At 40.7% G+C, this 26,986-nt stretch overlaps 1 long non-coding RNA gene across 2 annotated transcripts; it reads right to left on the bottom strand.

The window, feature by feature from the left end:
* Positions 1–984: 984 nt before the first annotated feature.
* Positions 985–23,963, bottom strand: LOC138735523 (uncharacterized). 2 transcript variants are annotated; one of them, XR_011339735.1, is made up of 5 exons: positions 23,857–23,963; positions 8,263–8,319; positions 7,883–8,045; positions 2,313–2,413; positions 985–1,344 (listed from the first exon to the last, which is right to left on the bottom strand). It is a non-coding gene; the product is annotated as an uncharacterized lncRNA (long non-coding RNA). The 2 variants fall into 2 exon arrangements; XR_011339734.1 differs by lacking the exon at positions 7,883–8,045.
* Between the last annotated feature and the right edge of the window lie 3,023 nt (positions 23,964–26,986).

Raw genomic sequence — 26,986 nt, 5'->3', positions numbered from 1 at the left:
CGGGTGCCTGGAAAGCATTCCCAGGGGTGGCAGTAGAGGCTGGCACAATAACATTTAAAAGACTCCAAAGACAGAAGCAAGAAAAAAAGAATATATGGGTGTGAGATAGGGAAGGTTTAGTTTGTTGAGTACATTTAGATGGGAGCTATACTGCACTGTGATGTTCTTATATTAAAGACTCATTCTCTTTCCAAACAGTGACACCACCTTCTGCATAATGAGAGGAGTCTTCAAATAAAACTCAAAGTACTTCACACCAGGAAGCTTCCTTCTCTCATAAACCAGTTCTGATGAATAACAGCCAAATATGTCTCAAATAATTATTTTGAGGAGAGCGGAGGTTTGCATCATTGTAGTTTAACAGTGTACTTGTTACATAGAACATATTTAGAGATAGAAATTATTTAAAAATCCTTGCAGCCATACACTAATCAGCAGTTTCACCATTTTTCTAAGTATACTGCAAATCGTAGACCTAACCAATGTCCAACTAATTATTCTGCTACTTCTAAATTGCCTATCCCTGGAATGAATAAGTAAATAGAGCTAGAACATAGTGATCAGAAGCTGATTCACATTGTAGTCATTTATTCGGTATAGGCATGTGCTAGATGGTTGATCTCTGGCTGCCGGGGTTGCCATCGAACAGGTTTCCATTGCTTTCAGGTATTCCCAGGGTCTGCCAGAAATCAGTTGCCCACATTAAGGTCTGCAAGGAAGAACTAAGTCAGGCTCTTCTGCAAACATTTTGGAAATTTAAGAGAATTTGAGCAATCCACGCTCTGATAAGTTTATCACGGCTCTCTTTGAGTGAAAACCATCTTGGAAAAATTGAGGGTAATATTCAAATGAAAAGTTGTTGTTGCAGTTGTGGATGAATAAATGCGGAGACTATTAAAAGATGAGAATGTGAGGAATGTGCAAGTGTCTTGGAGGGTTATGGTGCTGGAGAAGATTGTAAGGATAAGGAGTCCATTGAAAAGATTTTAAACCTCATTCCTTTTCACTTTATTCCACTCTGCATTCCCAACAATGTTCCTTGTTCTTAATTCCTTTGTAATCATGGGTGGCATGGTGTGTGAGTCGTGTTTAGTGCAACGCTATTACAGTGCCAGCAATCCAGTTTAGAATGCAGCACTGTCTGTAAGGTTCTGCCCATGTCCACGTGTGTTTCCTCCAGATGCTGCAGTTCACTTCCACCCTTCAAAATGTATGGGGGTTGTAGGTTCATTGAGGTATTCAAGTGGTATATCTCCAAAACATTCATGTTTTGCACCTCGTGGTTCTTGCACTCTTTTTATTTTCTCTTTTTCGTCCTCATTCATCTTCTTCCAGACAGATTAGCTGTGATTAATCAAAGCATGGCTAGATGACAATAAAATTTACATCTCCTGGACAATTATGCTCTCCACTTTCCCTCCAATCTCTCCACTTTAAAACTCAAAATTTAAATTTAAATACCAATTAACAGTGGCTTCCTGATCATTACTCTGGTCATATTCCTGTAACTATCAGCGTGGATCCCTCTCTCCCCATTGTTGGGATCTCTCTGCTCGCACCAGCTGCTATCACCAAACCCCATGGTCTCGAGCCCCGCCACAACTGCCACAGCACTCTCAGCATACTCCACTGGGTAGGCATGTTTAACCACAAGGGGCATGGCAAGATGGTGTAGAGGGCAGACGTGTGATCCCACCCCTCCTCAGCCAGTTTTTTAAGCACCCGTCTTTAAAGTTTATCTAAGTGATTAAAAGTGGTATTTTTATTTTTGGGAACATTAGTGGGTCATAATGGCGAATAATGTTAAAAAAAACGAAAGCTCAATTACAGAAGAAATGACCTTTTAAAAGTGCTAAAGGATTGAGGCCTATCTGTTCAACTGAAGCAATGGAATTGTCGTTTGGAACCGCCAAGGCACAGAGAACTCCTGCCAGGCTGAGTATTACACCGGCGCAGAACATGTCTCCACAAGATGGCACCAGCATGATGACGAGCTCATCCGGAGTTGATTTGCGCATTCACGATGTTGGTCGTGTGGACGACCCAGCTGAGAGAAGAGCCCTTAAGCCTGAGCTGCCGTCGGGTGAGCTGGGGACGTGCAGATTGGCATCAGAAGCTGCGTCTGCACAGTCCCTGGCCTTGGCGAGCATGCACAGTGCTTTAAGGGTCCGAGAGCTACTGGACCGCATATGGGCTGCAGGGGGGCCCCGAGCGGAGGCGTTCCGACATGGTCGGAATGCCACTATCGGGTGTGCAGACCCGCAGCCGCACCGGGAAGGGCCCGACAATGTTGGAAGAAGAAGAAGGCTTACCTTCAATGAGCAGTTCACGGGAACAATTGGAGGTGGAGTCTAGAGAAGGTAGGCCTCAAAATCTGGAACTGGAATCTGTTTGCACAGTCTGGAAGGATTGCCTATCATATGGACAATATGTTTAAACAAATGACTCAAGGATTTTTAGATGTAACAACTAAAATATCTAATGTCTGAAGATTTATCTACAGTTAAGAGGGATGTCAGTAAATGTATTAAATCAGTGGATACAGTGCAAAAAATATTTTAAAAATTGAAAGCTTTTTCTGAATGTAAAATTAAAGTTGAACATAACAAGGAAAAAATAGAGAAAGTGGAAAATTCGTTTGTGGATTGGGGAATCTTTACTGAAAAAAATTGATTCATTGGAAAATCAAAGTCAGAGAAACAATGTGAAAATTGTGGGTCTTCCAGAAGACGTTGAAGAGTCTGATCCAATAAAATTTTTCAAGAATTGGATTGGCGAGGTGTTGGACAAAGAGTTTTTTTGGAAAGTTTAGTATTGGAGAGGGCACATATAGCACTACAAAAGAAACTGTTACCGGGTCAACTGTCATGAGTTGTCTTAGTTCGGTGCCTGAACTATCAAGACAGAAAAATTATATTACGGTTGTCGGCACAGAAGCCACGACAAAGTCAATCTCCAATGATAATACAAAATAAGAGTATTTTTTTTACGCAGATTTGAGTCAAGAAATTATTAGGCGACGACAGAAATTTAATTCGGCTAAAGAAGTACTGTGGCAGAAGGGTTATAAATTTGCTTTTCGATACCCTGCTGTGTTAAAAGTCTTTATGGTAACTTTCAATCTCAATTTTTTGAGAATGATCATGATGCATTCATTTTTGCTAATTCATTACCGGATTTACGAGGTCATGGAACAGTTTCGTCACCGTCGCCTAAAAAGAGAGCAAATGGAAATGGAAATGGGAAGAATGGGAAAAATGGAAAGAAAGAGGTTTTAACACAAAGTCCTATTGACATTGAAGATCTGGAGCAATAATTGGGAATGGAGTCATTGCGTTGAATATATTTACATTACTGGATTGTATTGATGTGAATAATGCATTTCTTGCTGGGGGTGATGGATAGCACTGAAACCTTTGATAGTCATCTGCCACTAGTGGGGTTTACCACACCCAGTTTTTTAGGACGTTACTACCTTTGAGTAGTTTGTTTGGGGATATTAAAAAAATATTTATATATACTTTCTTTTAAAAAATATTTAGGGGAGGGAGAGTGGTTTTAACTTACTAGAAGGGGAGTGATATTTTTTAGTAAGTGATTATATTGTTAGTTTATAAGGATGTCTAATTTGAAATTTGCAACTTTTAATGTTCAGGGGTTAAATAATCTGAATAATTGAAAGTGAGTTTTGGCTTATATCAAGAAAATGAAAATTGATATTGCCTTTTTACAAGAAACACATTTGACTGAAAAAGAACATTTGAAATTGAAGAAAGATTGGCTTGGGCATGTGTTTTTTTCTTCATTTAATTCTAAGGTAAGGGGTGTAGCAAATTTAATTCATAAGTATTTGTCTTTTGAGTTGTAAACTATGGAAGGGAATTCTGGAAGGGTTTTAAAGGTGAATTGTAAAATTTTTACTGAATCTTGGACATTGCTTAATGTTTATGCACCTAATGTGGATGATGAGTGTTTTATTTTGGATGCTTTTTTGTTATTAAATCAAGTTAATTAAAATATTTTAGTTGGGGGAGATTTCAATTATGTCTTGGATCCTTTGTTGGATAGATCCCCAAAAAGTATAAAGAAATCAAAGATGGTGATACAAATTGGGGCTTTGATGAAGGATTTAAATTTGGTGGATATTTGGAGAAGTCTTAATCCTACAGAGAAGGATTTTTCTTTTTACTCATCTCGACATGATTCATTTTCTAGAATAGATTTTTTTTTAAGTATTATTTTTTTCTTATGTAAGTTCAGAAGTGGTACGTTCATCTTATGGATGGTAACGGAGTTAAGGGTTATGGGGATAAGGCTGGAAAGGGGTACTGATGGTAATGATCAGCCATGATCTAAAATGGCGGTGCTGGCTCAACGGGCCAAATGGCCTACTCCGGCTCCTATTGTCTATTGTCTATTGATTTAACACAATGTTGTTAAAAAAACAGAGTTTATTGTCTTTGTTAAAGAACAGATTACTTTCTTTTTGTTTGAAAATGCTAATTCAGTAAAATGTCATTTTGTGTTATGGGATGCATTAAAAGCTTATTTAAGAGGACAGATTATTAGCTATACCACTAAAGTTAAGAAGCAGTATATGGCAGAAAGTTTAGAATTAGAAAAGCAAATTGATGAATTGGAGAAGCAATTTCAGAAGGAAATGACAGAAGATAAATAAAACTGGCTTTGACTAAATTGAAATTGCATTATAATATATTGCAGACTTATCAATTTGAATGTTTAATTAATTGATCTAAGCAGCCTTATTATGAATTGGGTGAGAGGGCACATAAGGTACTTGCATGGCAGTTAAAGATGGAACATTTTTCACGGATTATTAATGATGTAAAAAAGAATTCAACAGTTACCTATAAACCTCAGGAAATTAATGACCAGTTTTATTCATTTTATTAAAAATTTTATATTTCTGAGGGGAAACAGGACAGTGGTTCTATTGATTCTTTTTTATCTAAGTTAATGTTATCAGTATTAGAAGAGAAGGATGTTATGGATTTGGAAGCTCCATTTACAGAATTAGAGATTAAGGCGGCTATGTTGGAAATGCCCAGTGGGAAGTCACCAGGTGATGACGGGTTTTCGGTAGAATTATAAAACTTTTTATGAAGATTTATCTTCAGTGTTTGATGAGGTATTACAAGTGACTGAACAGCATGAGTTACCAGAATCATGCTCTAGTGCTTTAATTACAGTAATCCCGGAAAAAAAAGATAAAGACCCATTGAAAGTGTCTTCATATGGACCTATTTCTTTATTGAATGTTGATTATAAAATTATAGCAAAAATGTTAGCAAATTGACTTGCTAAGTATTTACCCAAGTTTATGCATGTTGATCAAACAGGTTTTATTAAAAATAGAAATGCTTCAGATAAAATTCTTTGATTGATTAGTTTGGTCGTGCATATCAACAGCAGCCCAGCCATCCAATGGTGGTTGTGCTTGATGCAGAAAAAGCCTTTGATAGGGTCAAATTGGATTTTTATTTAAAGTATTGGAGAAGTTTAAATTTGGCCCTTTTATTGGTTGGGTTAAAACGTTATATATGAACCCAAGTGCTAGGGTGGTGACAAATGGTCAAGTTTCATCATTGTTTAAACTGACGTGTTCAACTCGACAACCTCGCCCATTGTCACCAGCTCTGTTTGCATTGGCTATTGAACCATTAGCTCAAACAATAAGGCAAAATGAACAGATAAGAGGGATGAGAGTTATGGATGAAGAGTATAAGATTAATTTATTTATAGATGATGTTTTGATATATTTAACAAACCCAGAACAATCATTGCAACATTTGCAGGAATGTTTATTACAATATGGAACATTATCTGGATATAAAGTTAACTGGGACAAGAGTGAAATTTTGCCAGTTGCAGAAGGAGATTATTCAGAGTATAAAAATATTATAAAACTGAAATGGTCTGATAAAATTAAATATTTAGGAATAATTGTAAATACTGAGTATCAATCTTTATACAAGTTAAATTATGTTCCTTTATTAAAAAAGATTAAAGCAAATTTAATTAATTGGAAAAATCTTCCATTAACTTTAATTGATCGAGTTAACTGTATTAAGATGAATATTTTTCCTCGTATTCAATTTTTATTTCAATCAATACCATGTTCTCTTTCAAAGAGTTTCTTTCAGGATTTAAATAAAGTTATGGGAGAATTTTTATGGAAAGGTAAACTACCACAGGTAGTATTATATAAACTTACTTGGAAATATGCATTAGGTGGGCTTCAATTACCTCATTTTCAAAATTATTATAAAGCAGCCCAGTTGAAATTTATTAGTAGACTGATGGATTTGGACCAGCCCCCGAGTTGGGCTAACATTGAGATGGCTTGTTTTTCTGAAGTTGAGGTGTATCAATTTATATTTCGATGGAATGTAAACTTTTTGAGGGAATATAATATGCCAATATTAAAACATCTATTAAAACTATGGACTAAAAAAAAATAAGATTTTAGGATCAAAAGGTAAATTGTCAATTTTAACTCCACTATATAATAATCAGCTTATTTCTTTTTCAATGTTTAATATTCATTTAAAGAGTTGGGATTCTAAGGGTATAAAAATATTACAGGATTGTTTTGTAGAAGGACAGTTATTGAAAGAGTGATTTGATATTGCTGAAAATTCTTTATTTGTTTTTTATCAACTTCGAGCTTTGGTGAAAAATATGTATGGAAGAGAGATGATTTTACCTGTATTGATGGAATTAAAGTCTTTGATTTCTTCTATACCAAAAAGGGGTTATATTTCTGCTATGTACCAAGTATTACAAGACAATATGGATAAGCCGGAATGGGAGAAGTCTAAGCTTAAATGGGAAAATGATTTAGCTTTTGTTTTTCCTGAAGATTATTGGGCAGATACGTGTCATGATAGTGTTACTAAATTGACGAATGTGCGGTATGGAATGGTTAATTATAATTTTTTACATCAGTTGTATTTAACCCCAGAGAAATTGAAAAAATATGGTTTTAGTCATTTGGATTCTTGTTTTAGATGTGGTATATCTACTGGAACTTTTTTCCATGCTGTTTGATCTTGTGTGCATGTACAACCATTCTGGGATGAAATTAAGTTAATTTTGGAAAAATTATATAATTTTAAGTTACCATTAGATCCATCTATTTTTTTAATGGGTTTTATGATTCCTTTAAAGGGATTAGGTTTGGATAAATTTCAAATTGCATTTATATATTTATCATTATCTGCAGTTTGAAAATGTGTAGCAAGAACATGGAAAAATAACAGTGATTAATATAATGCGATGGCATAATGAATTGAAAGCTTGTATTGTTATGGGAAAAAATTACATATAATTTGCATGACAATTATTCTTTTTTTGTTAATAAGTGGTTACCATATTTGGAATATATGCATTTAGATATATTTTGATTTCTTATATACTCTTAGTTTCTATTTATACATTTTTGGCTCTCCTTATGGAGAGCTGATGGGGTGGGAGAGGGGTTTGGGATTTGATTTATTTTTTGGTTTTTTTTAATATATATTCAGATAAAATTCTCTTGATGGAATGTATTCTGTATTACTACTAATGATTCTTCAAATAAATAAAGTTTAATAAAAAAAATGTTTGACTTCACAAAATGTCACTTCTAATTCAAGAAATAACTATATTCCTGAATTATCATAAAATATAGACTATCCATTTATTAACATAGAAAAATGTCCCAAGGCACAGCACTGATGCATAATAATGTGACAATCAACCCATGAAGCAAATTTTGACGGCAAATGAGCCAAAGTATGTAACTGAAGCATGATTAGAAAAAGAATGAATTTAAATGACACCTTACAGGACTCCAGGATATTAAAAAAATATTTCCCACCAATTGAAGTTCTTTTTTGAAGTGTCATCATTAGTAATGTGGAAAATGTGACAATTAATTTTTGTAGTAGATGCAACAAAATGCTCCAAGGTCTGAGAGTCCCTACTGAATCCAGGCAAGACCCCACTTCCTTACAGCCCACTGATTAGCTCAGCTTTATGACCTGCCAAAGAGAAAGACAAGGGAGTGAAGCTTCATTCTCAGTCATATTTGCTGACCACATGATACAATAGCACATTTGAAATTCGGTTCTACCGACAACAATTGAATTGAAATTTGTACCTATGCAGCTTGCTATATTGCATGTTTAGCCAAAGAAACAGAAGACAAGTTTCTTTGTATTTAACTCCAGCAGCTAGAAAATTTTAGGGATTACTCACACATGAACAATCAGTTCCTGCACTGTTTGATTAAACGAATGCCCTGGAATAGTTGTGCTGCAATCAGAATTAGAAATGCCATTAGTTTCTGGCAACATTTCATTTTTTATTTATCTTTCTGTTTTCACTTTGGCTTCAGCACTTCACTACATCTGATTAGATTCATTCTTCAGCAGGTCAAAAAACTGAACTTAAATCTAACATCACAGGACATCAAAGAGCATTTCCCAACAAGCTTCATTCTTTTGAAGCATGGTCAGCAAAGTAATGTGAAATATGCAAGGACCAATTTACGTACAAGGTCAAGAGCAGTGATATTGAAAAGCACAAAACACAGATGACAGAAATCCAAAATAAAAAAGAACATGAAGATAATTAAAAGAAAAAGCTCCAGATATTTGAAAATGGAAAAGCATCTGTGGAAAAAGAAAGAGATGGTCACCCTTTAGTATAACTGGGAAAATTTTAGAAACCAAATGCATTTCAAGTTGCAGAGAAGGGCAAGGGACAGAGAGAACAAAGGAGAATGTTTGTGGTAGGATAGAGGCAAAGAAGTAATAAATGACATTGCTTTGTGTCAGCAGACATTAATGAAGACTTGTTAATGGTATTTGTTTGAATGGACGAGAAGGAAATAAAAAAAAGAGCAGCAGAGAGCAATGTGGAACTGTGAGATACAAAACCCCTATAGTTGTTGGAAATCTGAACAGACAGGAATCCTGGTAATCCCGAGCAGCAGGTGTACAGAGAGCTTAAAAAAAAAAACAGAAAAAATTAAATATTATCTGGAGAAATAAAGTGCCAAAAACTGGACATTTACCATATTTTGACAGATCAGCAGAAATATTTGGTTCTCACAAAAAAATTTGAATGGAAGTTGGCAGCAAGTGATATTTCAGAAAAGCACAAAGAAACTGTATTTCTCAAAAGTCAGGTTGAATTAAAAAGTTGGTGAATTTTTCTGACATAGAATTAGAGAAAATATATGCAGAACATTTCATACACAGGAGAATTCTCAATGCACAACATTTTGAATGTAATTGTTGGGACTGATGGAAAGGCTTCACTCTTGATGACAGTGCCTGACAAGTGTCTGCCAAATTTCTGTACTTTCAACCTGGAAGACATGAGATACGGCTTCCGTTTGTTCTTATAAAAAGGGGTGCTTAATAACCAGAAGAAAAGGGGGGGAAAAATCCTTTGAACTATTCTCAACATGGTTTATGCCCAGAATCACAGTTAGAGAGAAATCTACAAGATGAAACTACAGTTGTAATTTAAACTTATGCAAAATTATTGGAGTTCAGAGACTCTACAAGTATATGGTGCTTCTATAAAACATAATTGCAATTTCATTCTATTATCTAGTTTTATATTAGCTCAGTTATAATATTATCTGCTATGAGTCATTACTAATTTTCCTCCACCTGGACAAGCCAAGGCCAAATTCACTGAAAATGTTTAAATGAGAATATTCTTCAAGATTTTGATAGCGTAATCAGTCTAGAATAATTTTATGGCACTCATTAAGATACTTAAAAAGATCTAAAACTCAAATCCTAGTACATTAGGTTAAATGATTTTGAAAATGTGCTTTCACTGCATTGGGTATTTTGGATATGGACAAGCTGCTAGGCATACAAAATAATATCTAAAGTCATGCAAACCTATCTTAAGACCAAACTAGGTCTTATTTGAAAAGTTTATAGTGTCTGCATACCTGTTCTGCTGCAAGGTGTCAAAGGAATAGCTCTTCCAGAAGATGGGCTTTTACGCTCCCATTGGCCTTCAACAATCCAATTGTTACCAATCTAATTACACTCCCAATCAGTAGAAAAGTAAAAGATACTAAATCAATTAATTAATCTAGTTTTTCTGTGTGTTATATGGCTGACAAAGGCCAAGCAAGCAAAGTGGTTATTTTTTTAAAAAGAGCATATGTAACTATTTCACTGTCAAGATGGAGGCCAATCAGGATTTCCAACATCCTGTGCACAAAAGTATAATGCCCACTTTATATAATAACACAGAAGTCCAGGAGTTGTTAATTTCAGACCAAGCCTGATCAAATGCTCAAGGAGAAATGTACTGGATAAGAGAATAAAAGTAATATTGCAAATAATTTCATATGTGGAGAGGACAGAATGCTTGATGGTACCTCATCTTCTACATAAAAAGAAGGCCATTCAGGTCCATGCTGGCACTAGGCATCAATCTGGTTTGTCTCAACCATCACTGCAAACTATTTACTCCCACACAATAATTTTTAATTGTTTTTCTATAAACCATATGTTGGGGTAATTTACAATATCTAGTTAACCTAATATCTCATCTCACTAATATCCCACACCTCTGCTCTCACCCCTCTCTGACACAAAGCAATGAGAAAGAACAGGGATCTCCAGGTCCTCACTTTCTACCCCAGTTTATTCCAGTTTCTGCCACCTTCAAGGACATTCCACCACCAAACACACCTTTCCCTGCCCTTTCAGACCGTTCACTTGGTGATCCCCTTGCCCACTCTTCCATCTACCCTTCACATTAAATCAGAGGAGACCCAATACTTGTCCTTTTACCTCTTCTCATCCCACCATCCTTGGACTTAAGCAGCCCTTCCAGATAAAGCAGTGATTCATTTGCTATTCTTCCAATCTAGTGTATTGTATTCCGAATTCATAATGTGGTCTCGTCTCCAATGGAAAAGCCATACAAAGTTTAGTGATCACTTTGTGGAGTACCTGCATTCAGTCTGCCAAGCTAAGCCCAAGTTTCCTGTTGTTTTCCTTCTGCATCTCACTGCCATTCTGACCCATCTCTCTGTGGTTTGCTGTATTCTTATAATGAAGCCGAATGAAGATTGAAGAAAGCCCCTTGGCTTCTTTCTGGGCACATTGCACCCTTGCAGATTCAATACTAAATTCAGCAGTTTCTGTTTATTCAATTATTCTGTTTGTATCAAGATTGACGAATTCTGCTGTAGAATTATATCTGTAATACTAGTTCAGATGTTCCCTCTCCACCAACATATCTAATAGCTATTTAAGAGTCTCTACAGCAGTTTCACAACTTTCACATTCACTTTTCTTCCAGAGATGCTGCTCATACATTTTTTTTAAAAGACTTAGGTCATTTTGCTTTTAAAATGTCAGTCTTTTGCTTTTAAGTTTTGATGCACTATCAATAACTCCAAAAATAAGAAGTTTCCTGACCGAACGGCTTTTATTACTATAAACTAACAGGACATCTCATGTTGCTGACTTGAGACCCGAACTTCTTCTGGTGGAGGGGTTATGGTGTTGCCACCTTTATTAGGGGAATCAAGGGGGAGGAGACACAAGTACAATCATCAAAAGGCGTGCTAGCTATACATGTACAAACAGTATTACAGTGGTTGCACCACATTCACCCCCTCTTTTAAAAAGATGTCCAGCGAGGTGAAGTGGGTTCCATTTCCATCACAGATTCAGTCTGTCCAGTTGTCTTATCTACCGATTTCACTGTTGTACTGCTGGCTGTGGCTCATCTGTTGAATCCTGGATGGTCTGGTGGGGTGTCCGGTGACATCTGGGTTCAGGGGCTGGGGTTGGGTGACGTGGTATGTGATAGGTGATCGGGGGGGGGGGGGGGGGGGAAGGTTGGATGTACAGTTCGGTCGGCTGAAATCAGGGATCTCCCGCATGTGCCAAGTCCCAGATGGACACGGTGTCCTTGTGTCCATCTGGGTATGCCACATAGATGTATTGGGGGTTGACATGGAGGAGATGGCCCCTCTCGACCAATGAGTTGGACTTGTGGCTTCTCACATGCTTCTGAAGCAGGACTAGCCCTGGGGACATCAACCAAGATGGCAACGTCGTCCCTGACGTGGATTTCCTAGGGAAGGGAAACAACCTTTCATGAGTCTGCCCACCTGGTTAAGTGTGGTGGCTAGGGCAAAGTCAGGTGCATCGCTCTCCAACTGGAACAGGGTGGATTCATCCATAGCATGCATTGCAGCCTTGGCAATATCGCCTTTGATGAGGTTGAAGGCCTCCCAGGCCTTTGCCAAAAGAGAAAAAGAGGTGGCTTTTATGAAGGGATGGGCCTTAACCGCATAGTTGAGAACCCACTGACATAGTAGGATAAAATCCCCAGGCACCTTTTCAGGGATGAGGCTGTGGGGGAGTGGGAGCTCCAACAGGGGCATATACAATCGGGATCAGTGCCAATAACTCCATGACGAAGCCAAGTATAGCCTGACGTAATGTGTGGAATATACATTTATCTTTGTTGTAGGTGAGATTAAGGGTTTTGGCTGTCTGGAAGAATTTTTGGAGGTTGGCATCATGGTCTTGCAGGTTGTGCGTGCAGATAGTGACATTGTCGAGCTACGGGGATATGGCCAGCAGCCCGCTGCTCATCCACCATTCGGTCCATCTCCCTCTAGAAGATGAAAGCTCCGTTGGTGACTCCGAAGGGGACCCTCAGAAAGTGATAAAGGCAGTCATCCACCTTGAACGTGGTGTACTGATGGTCCTCTGGGCGGATAGGGAGCTGGTGGTATTCTAACCTTGTCAATGATGGAAAATTCCCAATATTGGGCGACTTGATTTACCATGTCAGCTATGTGAGAGAGAGGATACGTGTCCAGTTGCATAAACCTGTTAATGGTTTGACTGTATCACCTGGTCTTGGTGGCGACTGGCTTACTGTTGGGAATTAAATTGGCGAACAAAGGAGGGGGGGATCAGGAGGGTGGAAAACCCCCAGGTCGCACGCGGTGTGCGGGATCATGGGTTGCTGGTTGGGCATGTTCAGGGGGAAAGTTGGCCAGTTTTAAAATCGTTAGCTGTAGATCGTGAGGGGGGATGGGGCCTGTCACATGCCATGATGACACTCTTAACGTGGCACAATGAAAGTCCAACCACAGTATTATGGACGCACAGGGCTGTGGCATCACAAGTAGTTTAAAATATTTGTACTCTGTGCCACAAATGATCAGTGTCACCACACAGCTTCCACGGATCTCTGCCGAGTGAGACTTAGAGGCCACGGTGAATCTGTAACTCACTGGTCTCAACGCAAGGGAGTTACACTACACCGTGTCGGGGTGGATAAAGCTCTCCATGCTTCTGTTATCAAACAGGCAGTCCGTTTTGCACATTTACCTCTAGGTCCATCATCGACATGGCGAGCTGATGAGGGGTGCTTTGGTCAAGTGTGACCAAAGCCAGAGTAGCATCACTAACTGATCTGCTGTACCATCTCGTGGTCTGGAAAGATTGCGGCCTCCAAGGTGACAGCCCCCATGGTGCACACATGGTGCAGTTGTTCAACAGAAGTGATGTTGTTCAAGACAGCAGCGACCCTGTCGGAGATGACTTCATCCAAGATTGAGGCGGCCCCCACTGCCCACATGAAGAATGATCAGATTAGAAAGTTGCTTAGATTTGCATTCCTTCGTGTAGTGTCCTTTCTTCCCACAGCCAGAATAGACCGTGTCCTTTGCTGGACAGGGCTTCCTGGGGTGCTTCTGCTGGCTGAAAAAGTAGCACTTCAGGTACTCACTGGTGGCAGTGGCAACAGTCAGGTTGGGGTATGGGGAGGCCTGCGATCCCGCATCCCAAGATGGCAGTGCCCACATTCCCCACGTGGCGGCCACATTATCATATGAGAAAGATTCCACGTTGCAGAGGGCTACTTCAAATGGTTTAGCCAGTGCAGTGAATTGAGATTCACTGGTAGTATTCACAAGTTAAAGGAACAGAATCAGGCCATTAGGCCCAACAAGTCTGTTGTGTGACTCTACACTAAGATGAACTATGCTCACACCCAGTTCCAATTTCCAGCCTTTTCCCCACATCCCTTGATACCCTTACTAATGAGATACTTACCCATTTCCTGTTTAAATACTCCCACTGCTTTGTGCACCAGTGAGTTCCACAGATCCATGATCCTCTGACTAAAGAAGTTCTTCCTTCTCTCTGCTCTAATTGGACAACTTCTAATTTTAAGACTATCACCCCTTGTTCTTGATTTGCCCATCAAGGGAAATATTTTATCCACCTTCATTCTATTTAAACTTTTCAATATTCAAAATGTCTCTATGAGATTCCCCTCCCCCCTCATTCTCCTATACTCCAACAAGTACAACCTAAGAGCTGTCAAATGTTCCTCATACATTAGCCCCTGCATTCCAGGAATCATCCTAGTAAATCTCCTCTGCACCCTCTCCAATAACATCACATTCTTTCTAAGATACACAGTACTCCAAATGGGGTCTCACCAGTGCCCCATTAACACCTCTCTACTCTTAAACACTATAACTCTTTAAATGAATGCATTGCATTTACCTTCTTCGCTACCAATCCCACCTGGGCATTAACATTTAGATTACTCTGCACAAGGACACCCTTTGCACCTCTGAGGATTGAATATGCCCCCTATCCAAATAGTACACTGCCTGTTTATTTCCACTGCCAAAATGTAGAACTGAACACTTCTCAACATTGTACTTCATCAGCCATATTTTTCCCCCGTCTCCCTATATCCCTCTGCAATTTTACTGTTTCTTCAACAGTCCTCTTCTGCCACCTATCTTGGTGTCGTCTGCAAATTTGGCCACAAAACCGTTCATTCCACAATCCAAATCATTAATATAAATTGTAAACAACAGGGGCCCCAAGACCAACCCCTGCTGAACACCGCTTGTTACAAGTAGCCATCCTGAACGGGATCCCTTAATTTCAACCCTTTGCTTTCTGTCTAACAGTCAATTTTCTATCGAGTCTAATAGGACCCTCTAATTCCATGGACCTTCATCTAATTTATCAGCCTAACATGTGGTACCTTATCAAAGCCTTTTGAAAATCTAAATATACAACATCCACAGCCTCCCCTTTGTCTATCCTACCTGAGGTTTCTTTAAAAAAAACTCTAATAGATTGGTCAGGCACGATCTACCCTTTAAAAAAAACCATTGCTGACTAGGACCTATCCTGTCATGCATTTCCAAGTATTTCATAACTTCATCCTTGAGGATTAACTCTAATATCTTCCCAACCACCAATATTGACTTATAGGTCTATAGTTTCCTTTTTTCTGTTTCCCACCTTTCTTGTACAACGGAACCACATTCGCTACCTTGCAATCCCTTGGAACCTCACCAGAGACTATTGATTTCTTGAAGATTGTCACCAGTGGATCTACAATCTCCATAGTCACCTCTTTCAAAACCCATGGGTGTGCCTCATCTGGTCCAGGAGATTTATCTGTCTTTAAATCATTCAATTTAACTAGCACAATTTTAATAGTAATCTTAACTGCATCCAAATCTACTCCCTGAAGTCTCTGTCTGTCAGGGATATTACTAATGTCTTCCACAATGAATACAGACATAAAATATTGATTTACTTCTTCTGCCATACCTTTGTGACCCATTATAATTTCCCCAGCATAGTTTTCTATTGGTCCTATGTCAACACGTGTCTCTCTTTTATTTTTATATATTTTTTTTAAAAACTCAGTTGCTTTTTCTATATTGTTTGCCAATCTCCTTAACTCATCTTTTCTTTCCTTATGACTTCCTTTATTTCTTTCTGTAAGTTTCTAAAGGAATCCCAGTCCTCTGATTTCCCACTAGTTTTAACTTGCTTGTATACCTTCCCCTTAGCTTTTATCTTGGCTTTAGCTTCTTTTGTTAGCCACATTGGTACCATCTTTCCTTTGACTAATTTCCTTTTTCTTGGAATATATCTATCCTGCATACCTTCTATTATATGTAAAAATATCTTCCAATCCTGCTCTGTTCCTCCGACTAGTTTGCTTTTTCAGTCAACCTGAGCCAGTTCTTTCCTTATAACAGTATAATTTCCTTTATTCCACTGAAAATTTGATACATCCAATAACATTTATTCCAAATTTGACGATGTTATGGTCACTGCTTCCTAGAGATTCTGAGACCTTTAACTCCCTAACGACCTCAGGTTCATGGCACATGACCCAATTGAGAATTTCGGATCCCCTGGTGGGCTTCTTAACAAGCTGTTCAAAAAATCCATCTCTTAGGTTCTCTACAAACTCACTCTCCTGCGATCCAGTAAATTCCTGTTTTTCCCAATCCCCTGCCACGTTAAAATTTCCCATAATTATTTTGATATTATCTTTGTGACATGCCCTTTGTATTTCTGTCTGTATCTCATACTCCACCTCCTGGCTAGTGTTTGGGGGCCTGTATATAACTGTCAATATAATCTTTTTGCCCTTGGTATTTTTTAATTCAATCCAAACTGATTCTACTGCCTCACACCCTATATCATCGCTTCATTCTAATGATTTAATGTCATTACTGATAATCAGTGCCACCCCCACCTCTACCCTCCTGCCTATCTTTCCTATAGACCGTGTATCCTCGGATATTGAGCTCCCAATCGCACGCCTCATTGAGCCATGCTTCAGTAATGGCCATAATGTGATATCTTTTTAGTTGAATCTGAGTGACCAGGTCATCCACTCTGTTTCTGTTTAGTGTCCATAAGCCTGTTATCGATGTTGTTGTACTCTATTCTTGTCGAACATCTCTTTCCCCTGTCTGCTCACCTGCCTGTAACTCCCTGTCTTGCTGCTATCCTATTCTCTTTGCTCTCATCTTGATTTCCCTCCCTCTGCAAAGCTAGTTTAAACCCTCCCCAACAGCTCCAGAAAACCATCCATGTGTTATACTGATGGCTGGCTCCACCCCCATCTACCTATATATAACCCTGGTTTCCCACCTGTGATAGTACAGATTCTATCAGCAATGTGTATATGTACATATGTACAGATGGAAGTGTAGGATGACTGTGATTGGCTGAGAGTGTAGCCACACCTACTGACAGGTCTTAAAGGATTGCTCCTAGCCAGACCAGGTCATTCTGGATTGGTCGACCTACTTGTGATATGCTCCAGTCTTTTAGTTAATAAAAGCCTTCATTTGGACCAACAAGTCTTTCGTTCTTTCGACGTGCATTACACCACCTAAACCCTGAGCCCCTCTGATGACCACTGCAAGACCTTACCCTCAGTTATAAGCTAATAAAAGCATATGTTCTTTCCTCCAATCGCAAGAGCTTTTATTCATGCTACAATTTTATTAGCTTATTCCCTAAATGATGGAAGCGCTACTCAAGCCAGAGGTGCTGCTGAATGACCCTCTGTCCCCTGACGTGGCTGAGGAGTTCACAGACTGGCTGGATGGCTTCTAGGCCTAATTGAATGTGAACAGAGATGTCTTTAACACCAATGAACTCAAGAGGTCTGCACTCATTTCAAGGGTAGGAACAAAAGGGTATGCAGTCATCAGGGACTGCACTACATATGATGCTGTGATCAAGGCTTTGAAGGTTCAGTACCTGAAGTTGCAAAATGAGGTCTTAGCGAGGCATCGACTCGCTCTACATCACCAATGGCTAGGAGAGACCATCGATGACTACCTGCAGAATCTGTGGATGCTTGCCAAGAAGTGCAGGTTTGAAGCGGCTATGGGCTGCATTCGTGAGGAAGAGCAGATCCAGGACATTCAAGTCGCAGTGATCCGCTCAAGGTACATGAGGCAGCAAATGCTCGAGTCGGATAAGAAGGACATGGCTAGTCACATTAAACTGGCCAAATTGTTGGTACAGACCAAGCTTGAGAACGATAATCTCAAAGCCAGCGAGCTCACTCACCCAGGTGACCCCTTCCAAGGACCGGCTGCTCCCACTACCTCAGCCCTAATGGCTGCCGCTTCCTGTGCTAGAGAGCAGTCCCCTGCTAGGGAGCACTTTCTCTGCAGCAAGAGCCAGCATCCCTGATCTCGTTGCCCGGCTAAAGACTCAGTGCGCTTCAGCTGTGGCAAGAAAGGGCATTGGGTGAGGGTTTGCCATGCAAGGGGAAACCCAGTGAAGTCCGCAGCCTGCACCACTCCTGGATTCAACTCCAAGCCCAAGCTGTCTGCCCCAAATTCACCTGAACCCACTTGCTGCACTACATGCCGATGGAGGGTGGCAGCAAGGAAACGGTACAAAAAGGCTCAGCAGCCACCTTGCCGTGACCCAAATTCAAACTCGGCGCCATCATCGTCAGAGGAGGAAGAAGAGCGGCCATCTTTCCGCGCCACAAGGTCGACACCATCTTACCCACAGGTAACCCAGGACGGTTGCAGGCCACTCGAGTGAGGAGTATGGTGTTTGTGGGGTCCTAGCGTGATAGTTCTAGATCAGGACAGACCTCACCAGCTCAACAACTTCATAGTGACTGTGAAGGTAAACGGACATTCCACTAAATGCTTAATCAATACAGGCTCTACTGAAAGCTTTATAGACAACAGATTGTGGAGCAATACAACCTAAAGATGTATCCTTCCAATTATTGCATATTTCTTGCATCTCAGTCACACGCTATGTGTATTCAACAACATTGTATAGCACATTTGTCATTTGAAGGGGGGAATTTTGTAATATATGCCAGTTTGTATTGATGAATTGTGTGCTCCGGTGTTGTTGGGTCTGGACTTCCTGTGTCACCTTGAAAGCGTGTCCTTGGAGTATTCTGGTCCCCTCCCCCTGTAATGGTTCAGAACTGAGGGCCTCTAAAATCAGAACTCACATGCAGCATCTCCATACTGAATATCGACCCCCACCCCCCCCCCCCCCCATACCTTGTTGTGGCTTTCTGCCTACAATAAATAAGGAAAGGTTCACAGAGTTTTCTGGGAGCTTCAGCACTGTTTATTTATTGTTTCATGGTCCACATATGAGGTTCTGCATCCACCATATAGCATCATATAGGCTGCCAGTCTCACTCTGGTTTCAGTGTCCCAATGTTTCAACATAAAAGCCCCCGGGCACACTTCTAATAGTTTCAAAATAAAAGACCTGCTAAATAGCAGCATTAAACATTACATCTCCCTTCAACAACAAAAATACAATCTTTTTGTGCAGAACAAACCCTTTTTGTCAATAGGTAAGTATAATGGTATGGATTGTATGTACTCATTGGCCGTTAAAGGCACAGGCTGGCCGGCCCCCTAACGACACTCTCCCTTGGACTCCTCCCCTGTGGACCAGGCCATAAAGGTCAAGCCACCTCTCCCTTCCCTGCACTTCCCTAGTTTGGATCTGGGCCAGCTCAAGTCTTATGTACAATAAAGCCTACTGTTCCCCTCAGTCTTCATCTTTGTAATTATCGGGGCAACTGGCAGTGCCCAACAGTAAGTTTAACAAATCACAACTATGTGTATACAAGTCGCAATGCAGGTAAATGCACAGGTCACACAACAGCTTTTGTTTTCATAGGGCAGCGTTCCTCGAACACCCTTTCAGTCACTTTTAAGTTAAGGACTTGCCTTGGCTTAATGGCACAACCATACCTTGTGCAGGGGATACGGCCGAGAGTGATCTGGTTTGCAAACTGAATGAGGGTGAGGTTGCTGTTCCCCTGGTTCACCATGTCCAGTGATCAGGTCGTCACCTGGTCCAGTGATCAGGTTGTCCTCGCTGATCTCAGGCTGCTGTAGGTCGGGTGTGGTCTTATCATCTCGGGTGTCGAGAAGGTGCTGTCAGTTGCGCCTGAAGGTCCGTCCATCGCTGGTTTCGATGTAGTAGCTTCGTGGGGATTCTGCAGTTTGCATGACTGTTGCTGGTTTCCATGTACCATCCTCCTGCTGGAAGCATATGTGAGCAACTGCATGTAGTGATGACAGCGGCAGAGCAGACTTGTCGGACTGTTGTTTCCGGCATCGCTAGCAGTTCTCTCTCCTGCCTGCACTGTTCCCTGAGGGGCTACTCGAGGTTGTAACTGTAGTGTTGTCATTGGTAAGATAGAGCGCAGCCTGCGACTCATCAGGATTTGGGCTGGAGATTTGTGGCCGTCGACCAGTGTGTTCCTATACTCCAGCAGGCTGAGGGATGGGTCTTTCTTGTCCTCTCTGGCCTTTGTGAAGATCTGCTTTGTGGTTTGGACAGTCTTTTCGGCTAGCCCATTGCTCTGGGGATAATGCGGGCTTGACGTGACATGCCGGAAACCCCATGACTCTGCAAACTGTTGGAATTCCCGTGAGTTGTAACATGGCCCGTTGTCACTAACGACCTTTTTTGGTATGCCATGCCCAGCCAACACTGTTTTCATTTTGTGGATTACAGTAGCTGAGGTGATGCAGTGCAGGCATTCAATTTCAAAGTATCTGCTGAGGTTGTCACATATGACGATGTAGTTCTCAGAGTTCCAGGCGAATAGATCTGCCATGGGTTCTCTGGAATCACCAGTAAGAGCATGGGTTCCTTGGTGTTGGCGTTGCAGTGTGTTTGGCATACATCACACTTCATTACTCTATCTATTGACTCATGAATAGTAAAAATATTATGTCCCTAGCCCTGTGTTTGCTTTTTTCCACTCCGTTCCATCGGTCTCTGTGATCTCGATGCAGTGGTTCCAGTATTCGCTGATTTGTGGGTGACACCTTTTCCTTGTCTCCGGCCACCCTGACTGAATGACCTGCTTGAGGGTGGACAGCTGCTCATCCTGGGCTGTGGCTGCCTTGATGTCACCTAGCCGGTCTGCACTCACAGGAGCTGCACTGATGACAGTGTGTACCTGGGTCTCCATAGCCTTAGATAGTGAACTGTCCTTTTTCTTGACAGTGTGTTGGCTACCGCAATCTCTTTTACCTGGTCTGTGGATGAGTGTAATGCTGTATTTCTTCAGCGCGAGTATCATGCACTGTAGATGTGGTGGTACGAGGGCTAGTGGCTTGCAGAATATTATCTCTAATGGCTTGTGGTCTGATTCCACAGTTTTGTGTCACCTGTAGGTGTATTCGTGGAATCTCTTACACCCGTATAGGACTGCATAGAGCTCCTTTTCGTTTTGGGTGTAGTTTTGTGCTGTGTTATTAAGCAGCTTTGATGCATATGCAACCGGCCTGCCTTACTGCATGATGGCTGCACCCAGGCCATTTTTCGACGCATCCACTTGGAGTGTTACTTCCTTTTCAGGATTGAAATAGGCTAACACTGGCCCCGGTTCCACTGTGATCGTGTCCTTCATCTGCTGAAATGCTTTCTCATGGGTTTCGTTCCATTTGAACTCTGTATCACATCTAAGCAGGTGTCTGAGTGGTGCACTCACCTCGGCCAGGTTGGGAGCGAATCCGGCGAGGTAATTCATTATGCCAAGGATTATCTCCAACTCTGCCTCATTTTCTTTCACCTTGAAAGGGTCTGGTTTCAGCCCATTGGTTGTAAGTCTATGTCCGAAGTAGCTCACTTCAGATACACAGATGCGGCATTTGTCTGGGTTTAGCCGCACCCATCTCTCTCTGGTCCGGCTGAGCATGGCTCTGAGGTTACAGTCATGCTCCTCTCTTGTCTTTCTGAACACGATGATGTTGTCCACGATGCCAGCCACTCCATTGAGGTCCTCGTATGTTTTGTCTGCCCTCCTCTGGAACTCGTCCTGGGCAGACGCAATGCCAAAGGGCAGTATGAGAAAATGATATCTGCCACAGATGGAGTTGAATGTTGTGAGCAGAGACGATTCTTCACTGAGTTTGATAGCCCAATAGCCCGATCTTGCATCTAAGATGCTGAAGTATTTTTTTCCCAGCCAGTTTGGATGTTTGGATCCTCAAGTGTGGGTAGGGGATAGTATAGCCATAGTATTGCTTTGTTCAAAGGCCATGGGTCCAGGCATACTCGAAGCTTGTGTGTTTTTGGCTTCTCACACGTTACCATGGCATTAACCCACTGAGTAGGCTCAGTCACTTTACAGATTATGCCGACCCTTTCCATGTTGCCCAACTCTGTTCTTAAATGTTCTCTTAGGGAAGATGGTACCCTCCGTGGCGGGCAAACCACTGGTGCTACGCTAGGGTTTATCCTGAAACTGCACTCACCCTGGAATTCACCGATGCCTTTGAAAACATCTGTGTACTCACTTAGTATGGTGCACTCTTCCTCACTGGTGTTGGTGACCGCATATACTACCTTGATGAGTCCCAGAACTTTACACACGCTGTAGCCTAGGATGGGTGGGCCGTTGCAGTCTACGACGTAGAACTTCTGGGTAGGTTGACTTATTCTTGTATCTTCCTACCAGATTGCAATAGCCGTTCACTTTCAGCAGATACCTCCCGTAGTCAAGTAGCTTACGCTTGTCAGTCATTAGTGGTGTGCTGGCCATGAGCTTGTAAAAGTCTTTTACAGGTATCATGCTTGATTGTGCTCTAGTATCCAATTTGAATATCTTTTTTTTTAGTCTGTTGTCCCAGACCTATGCCTGCATACACACTATCCTCATCTTCCTTCTCTGATGTAACAGTGTCCACAAACAGCTCTTAGTCAAAATCTTCATTCCCCTTTTCGACAGTGTGTACATCTCTGTGTCCTTTTCTGCTTGGATTATGAGACTTTGATTTACATGTTCTTGCAAAATGATTGAATTTTTGACACTTTAAGCACTGTTTTTCCTTTGCTGGGCATTCTGCTAGCTTGTTGTGGTGTCCTCCGCACACCAAAGTTCAAATTTGTCGGATGCTTCTGGTGACCACGGGTTGATTTCCAGCCTCTCTGGTCTCAGTAACTTGTCCATTCCAAAAAAATATGGTAATAAAATTGATGAGCTATCAATAATTTCAAAGACTATAAGTTACTTGACCAATAGGCTTTTATTACCATAAACTGACAGCACATCTCAAGTTGCTGACCCGAGACCTGAGCTTTTCTGTGGGAGGGGTTATGGGTATGGGTGCCTTTATTAGGGGAATCAAAGGGGAGGAGCCACAGGTATGGGCCAGCCATACGCGTACAAACAGTCACACAGTGGTGGAAGCAGCAGCAAGAGGCATTCGCAAAGAACAGTAAAACTATACACAAGTTAAAAACCAAAGGGAAAGAAAAACTTTATTGTGATAATAGAAAGATAAAATTAGTCATGAAATACTTCTCAGTGTATCAATGTAATGGAAATTTATTTCTTTCTTTCCTTCTTTCTTTCTCTTTCTTTCTTTCTTCTCTTCACACATATCATTCCAAGATGAAGCCCCAACTACACAAAGGAGTAACCCCTTTTTATACCCTCTTTGATCAACTAAATCTATAGCCTCTACCATTCCCATCAATTTATGCTGACAATTTTACTTGATGGGGCCTCATTCTACATAGCTGAATCTTCTTTATAAATTCTTCAGATGTCCTGTTTCGTTGAACTATCCACTTTAGTTAAACGACACTATTATTCTGCATGAGACATAATGAGGAAGGATCGCACATTTACATTTTAGACTCTTCTAAAATTGACAAAATCCTTATCCCAGTCCTCTCTTTTTTTTAACACCATGAACCATATTGACCAAAATACACATAAACATTTCCCTCTTGAATATACACAGTGTCATTCCTCTCTTTATACCTCCTGTGCTTTAGTTTACAATGTCTGCAAAAGGGTTTCTTCAAAAGCAACCCCCTAATCACTATGTTGGTGTCGTACACTTCACATATTCCAAGGAGAAATCACAATGTTTTATGTAAAACTTTCCCTACAGAGCCATAAGAAAACAAAACCAAACATGATTCACAATAATTGCCATCACACAACTCTTACCCAGAATATTTCTCCTTGAATTTCATCTGAAGAATATATGTCCAGTTTTAAAAGTTATTTTGTGTGACATATTTTACACAGATGCATAATCTACTCATTGTTGGCATATATCAGCAACGGGTCAAAGGTGATCAATAACAATGGTTCATCAGCCATAACTATGGCAACAACCTCACCCTATCAGAGAAATTCCCTTTGTTCTATGCCTTCCTTGCTCATTTTCTCTGCAACTTAAAACTAATTTGTTTGCTCTCTTTAGTTGCAATGAAGAGGATTGGACCTAATATTTTAAATTCTGTTTCTCTTTCCACAGACTCTGGATACTTTCAGCATTTAATGTTTTACTTTCAGGCAAAATGTCGGAGTGGCAAATGGGAATTTCTCCATTGCAGTACATCATTCATAATTGTTGAGTTATTCAGTTCACTTATAACATTAGCCCAGCTATATTAACATGCTGAGCTGCCAGCAGCCTAAAGGAAAGCCTTCTATTATCATTTGGAGGTCATGCATTACCACTAAGCTAATGATATAATTAAAGCTCCATTTTGAATCTGCTGGACTGTTAAATCAACGTTGCCTTATGTTTATGCTGCAGGGTGGTATTAGAATGCACGAGAACAGCAAATGTATCCCTTCTGCTGGCAAATCCATCATTTATCCTCCGAAGGTTTTCGTAGACGGACAGGAGGAAGTATAGCTTCCACACCTACTTATCTTTAGCCCGGGTAACTTTTATTGTCAGTGATAAAACATGAGCTATCAGCATTACCAGTTTAAATAACTGTCTGGAACCAAAATCTAGGAGAGGCATTTTGTGGGTGGTTAAACCAATTGCTTGTCATGAGCATTTGCCACATGGAAAAAAATGTTCCTACAATGACTTGATTTACAGCAAATAGCATGTTGATATTTTCTTAATCTTTGACGCACTCATCAGTCAGGGCGTTAAATACAGCAGCTGGGACACCACATTACAACGGTGAGACTGCACCTGGACTATTGTGTTCACTCAGAGATAGGAAAGACATCATTAAGATGGAAAGAGTGCAGAAAAGATTCAAGAGGAGTTACCAGACTGCAATTATAAAGAGAGGCGGCATAGGCTGAGACTTATCTTCCTCAAGCACTGAAGAATGGGGTGAGGGTCTTATTGAGGTTTATAGAATCATGAGAGGCGGAGAGATAAGGTAAATAGACAAATTCCTTTCTCCAAGGGCAGGGAAGATTAAAACTCAAAGGCATGAATTTAAAAGGAATGAGGGGCACCTTTAACTCACAGGTGGTGGTCGATATCTGGAACAAACTGCTAAAAGCAGCAGTAAGAGGCAGGAGCTACGATTACATTAAGAAGATGTTTAGACAGGTACACAGTTAGGAACTATTTAGAGGGAAATTAGTTGAATACAGGGAAATGGTGGAATCCTTGGATCGACAATTTGGTTGTCAAGGGTTAGATGGGCTGGGCTTGTTATGTATAATATAAAACGACTATATTGGAGTTTAGACTAGTTAGCAGAAATTACAACAGATTTGAAGGACCTGCTTATTAGTCTAGTGAGATGCCTTTAAAAACAGAGATAACTAAAAATGGGCAGACACATGATGTAAAGTTGGTGTCTTTCCAATTCAGAGTATGTACTCCTTTTAATAATGTTTTTTGTGACTGCCAAAGGACCTCTGATAGTAAATGTTTACATTTACAGGCATTTTCAGTTGTTTACTAAAAGGCTTCATCAAGAACAGTACATTATTTTTTATTCTTTCATTTTTCTGTTTCTCTTTATATTTGCATTGTTTAATTTGATCTTTCTTTCATGTTATTTCCTCAGATATTTGACATTGATAGTTTGTTCTAACCTAAAATACTTGGTTCAGGTTCTCTGCTCTTCATGAATAGTCTGAACACCATTTCAACCCTTGGTGGATCCCTGTGTGATTGGCTCAGGAAGGGCCAGCTCAGGTTTACATTCAGGTCAGCTGACTGACAGCTGGCCAGGTGGAGTCAGCCCCTTAGGTGGTCTATTCAGGTTGGCTGATTGACAGCCGGCCAGGTGGAGTCAGCCTCTTAAGTGGTCTTCTGCAGGTACAGAGAATCGCCCCCTGCAGTAGGCTGGTGGTCATTATTACCACATTCACCCCTTTCTTTGAAATTGTCCTGGGGGGGTGGGGGATGGGAGTGTGTCAATGGTGATGGGTGGTATTTACAGATTCAGGCAGTCCGGTGGCCGTCGGAGTCTCTGGGACCATCATAGGGTTGGCTCCTCGTCAAAGTTCAATGAGGGTGTGGTTGCTGCCTGAGGGTTGGCTGGGTCCAGCATAGCCAGAGCAGGCGTCGGTGTGGGCAGCATGTGTCTATCTTTATGTGGTCTGCCAAGAGTAGGGTTCTCTGAAGGGGCGGAGGTCAACCTTTAGATCCTGGGTGGGCCAAGGGTACCTGTGGTGGTGAGGTTGGGCTGGGTAGTCATGATGCTGAGGGGGTGGGGCCTCTGCTGGTGCCAGATCCCTGGTCAAGAAGTTGCACTTAGCACTGTCTGTAAGGAGTTTGTTCTTTCTTCCCACGACCAGCATGGATTTCCTCCAGGTGCTCCGGTTTCCTCCCATCCTTCAATATACTAGGGTTGTAGGTTATTTGATGTATTGGGGCAGCATGGGCTTGTTAATGTGCTGTAAGTAAAAAAAAAAAATCTGGGATCTGGGCACTATTAGCAAGACCAGCATTTATTAGGTCATCTATAATTCCTCGAAATCACCTTCTCCAACCATTATAGTTCTTCTGGTGGAGATAGTTTCACACTCTTGTTGGGAAAGTAATTCTAGGATTTGAACTCAGTGATGATGAGGACAAATGATCAGGATGGTATGAGACTTGGAGGAGAACATGCAGGTGGAGTTGTTGTCATTACCTTCCTTGGTGGTTGAGATCAACGATGTGAGAGATATTGTCAGAGTAGATAGTAAGCACTGAAGTCAGTGTGTACTGATGTGGGGGGATGAATGGTTAGGTAAGTGCAGTGGTAATCAAGTTAGCTTCTTCCTTCTTCAATGGCATTTTTTAAAATATTTATCACACTATGAAGCATGTCAACCAAAATATGTAAAGACATTTCTCATTAAGTATACACAGTGA

The sequence above is a fragment of the Narcine bancroftii genome, chromosome 6 (assembly GCF_036971445.1).
Source record: "Narcine bancroftii isolate sNarBan1 chromosome 6, sNarBan1.hap1, whole genome shotgun sequence".
Taxonomy (NCBI): Eukaryota; Metazoa; Chordata; class Chondrichthyes; order Torpediniformes; family Narcinidae; genus Narcine; species Narcine bancroftii.
This window is presented reverse-complemented; position numbering and strand designations above follow the sequence as displayed.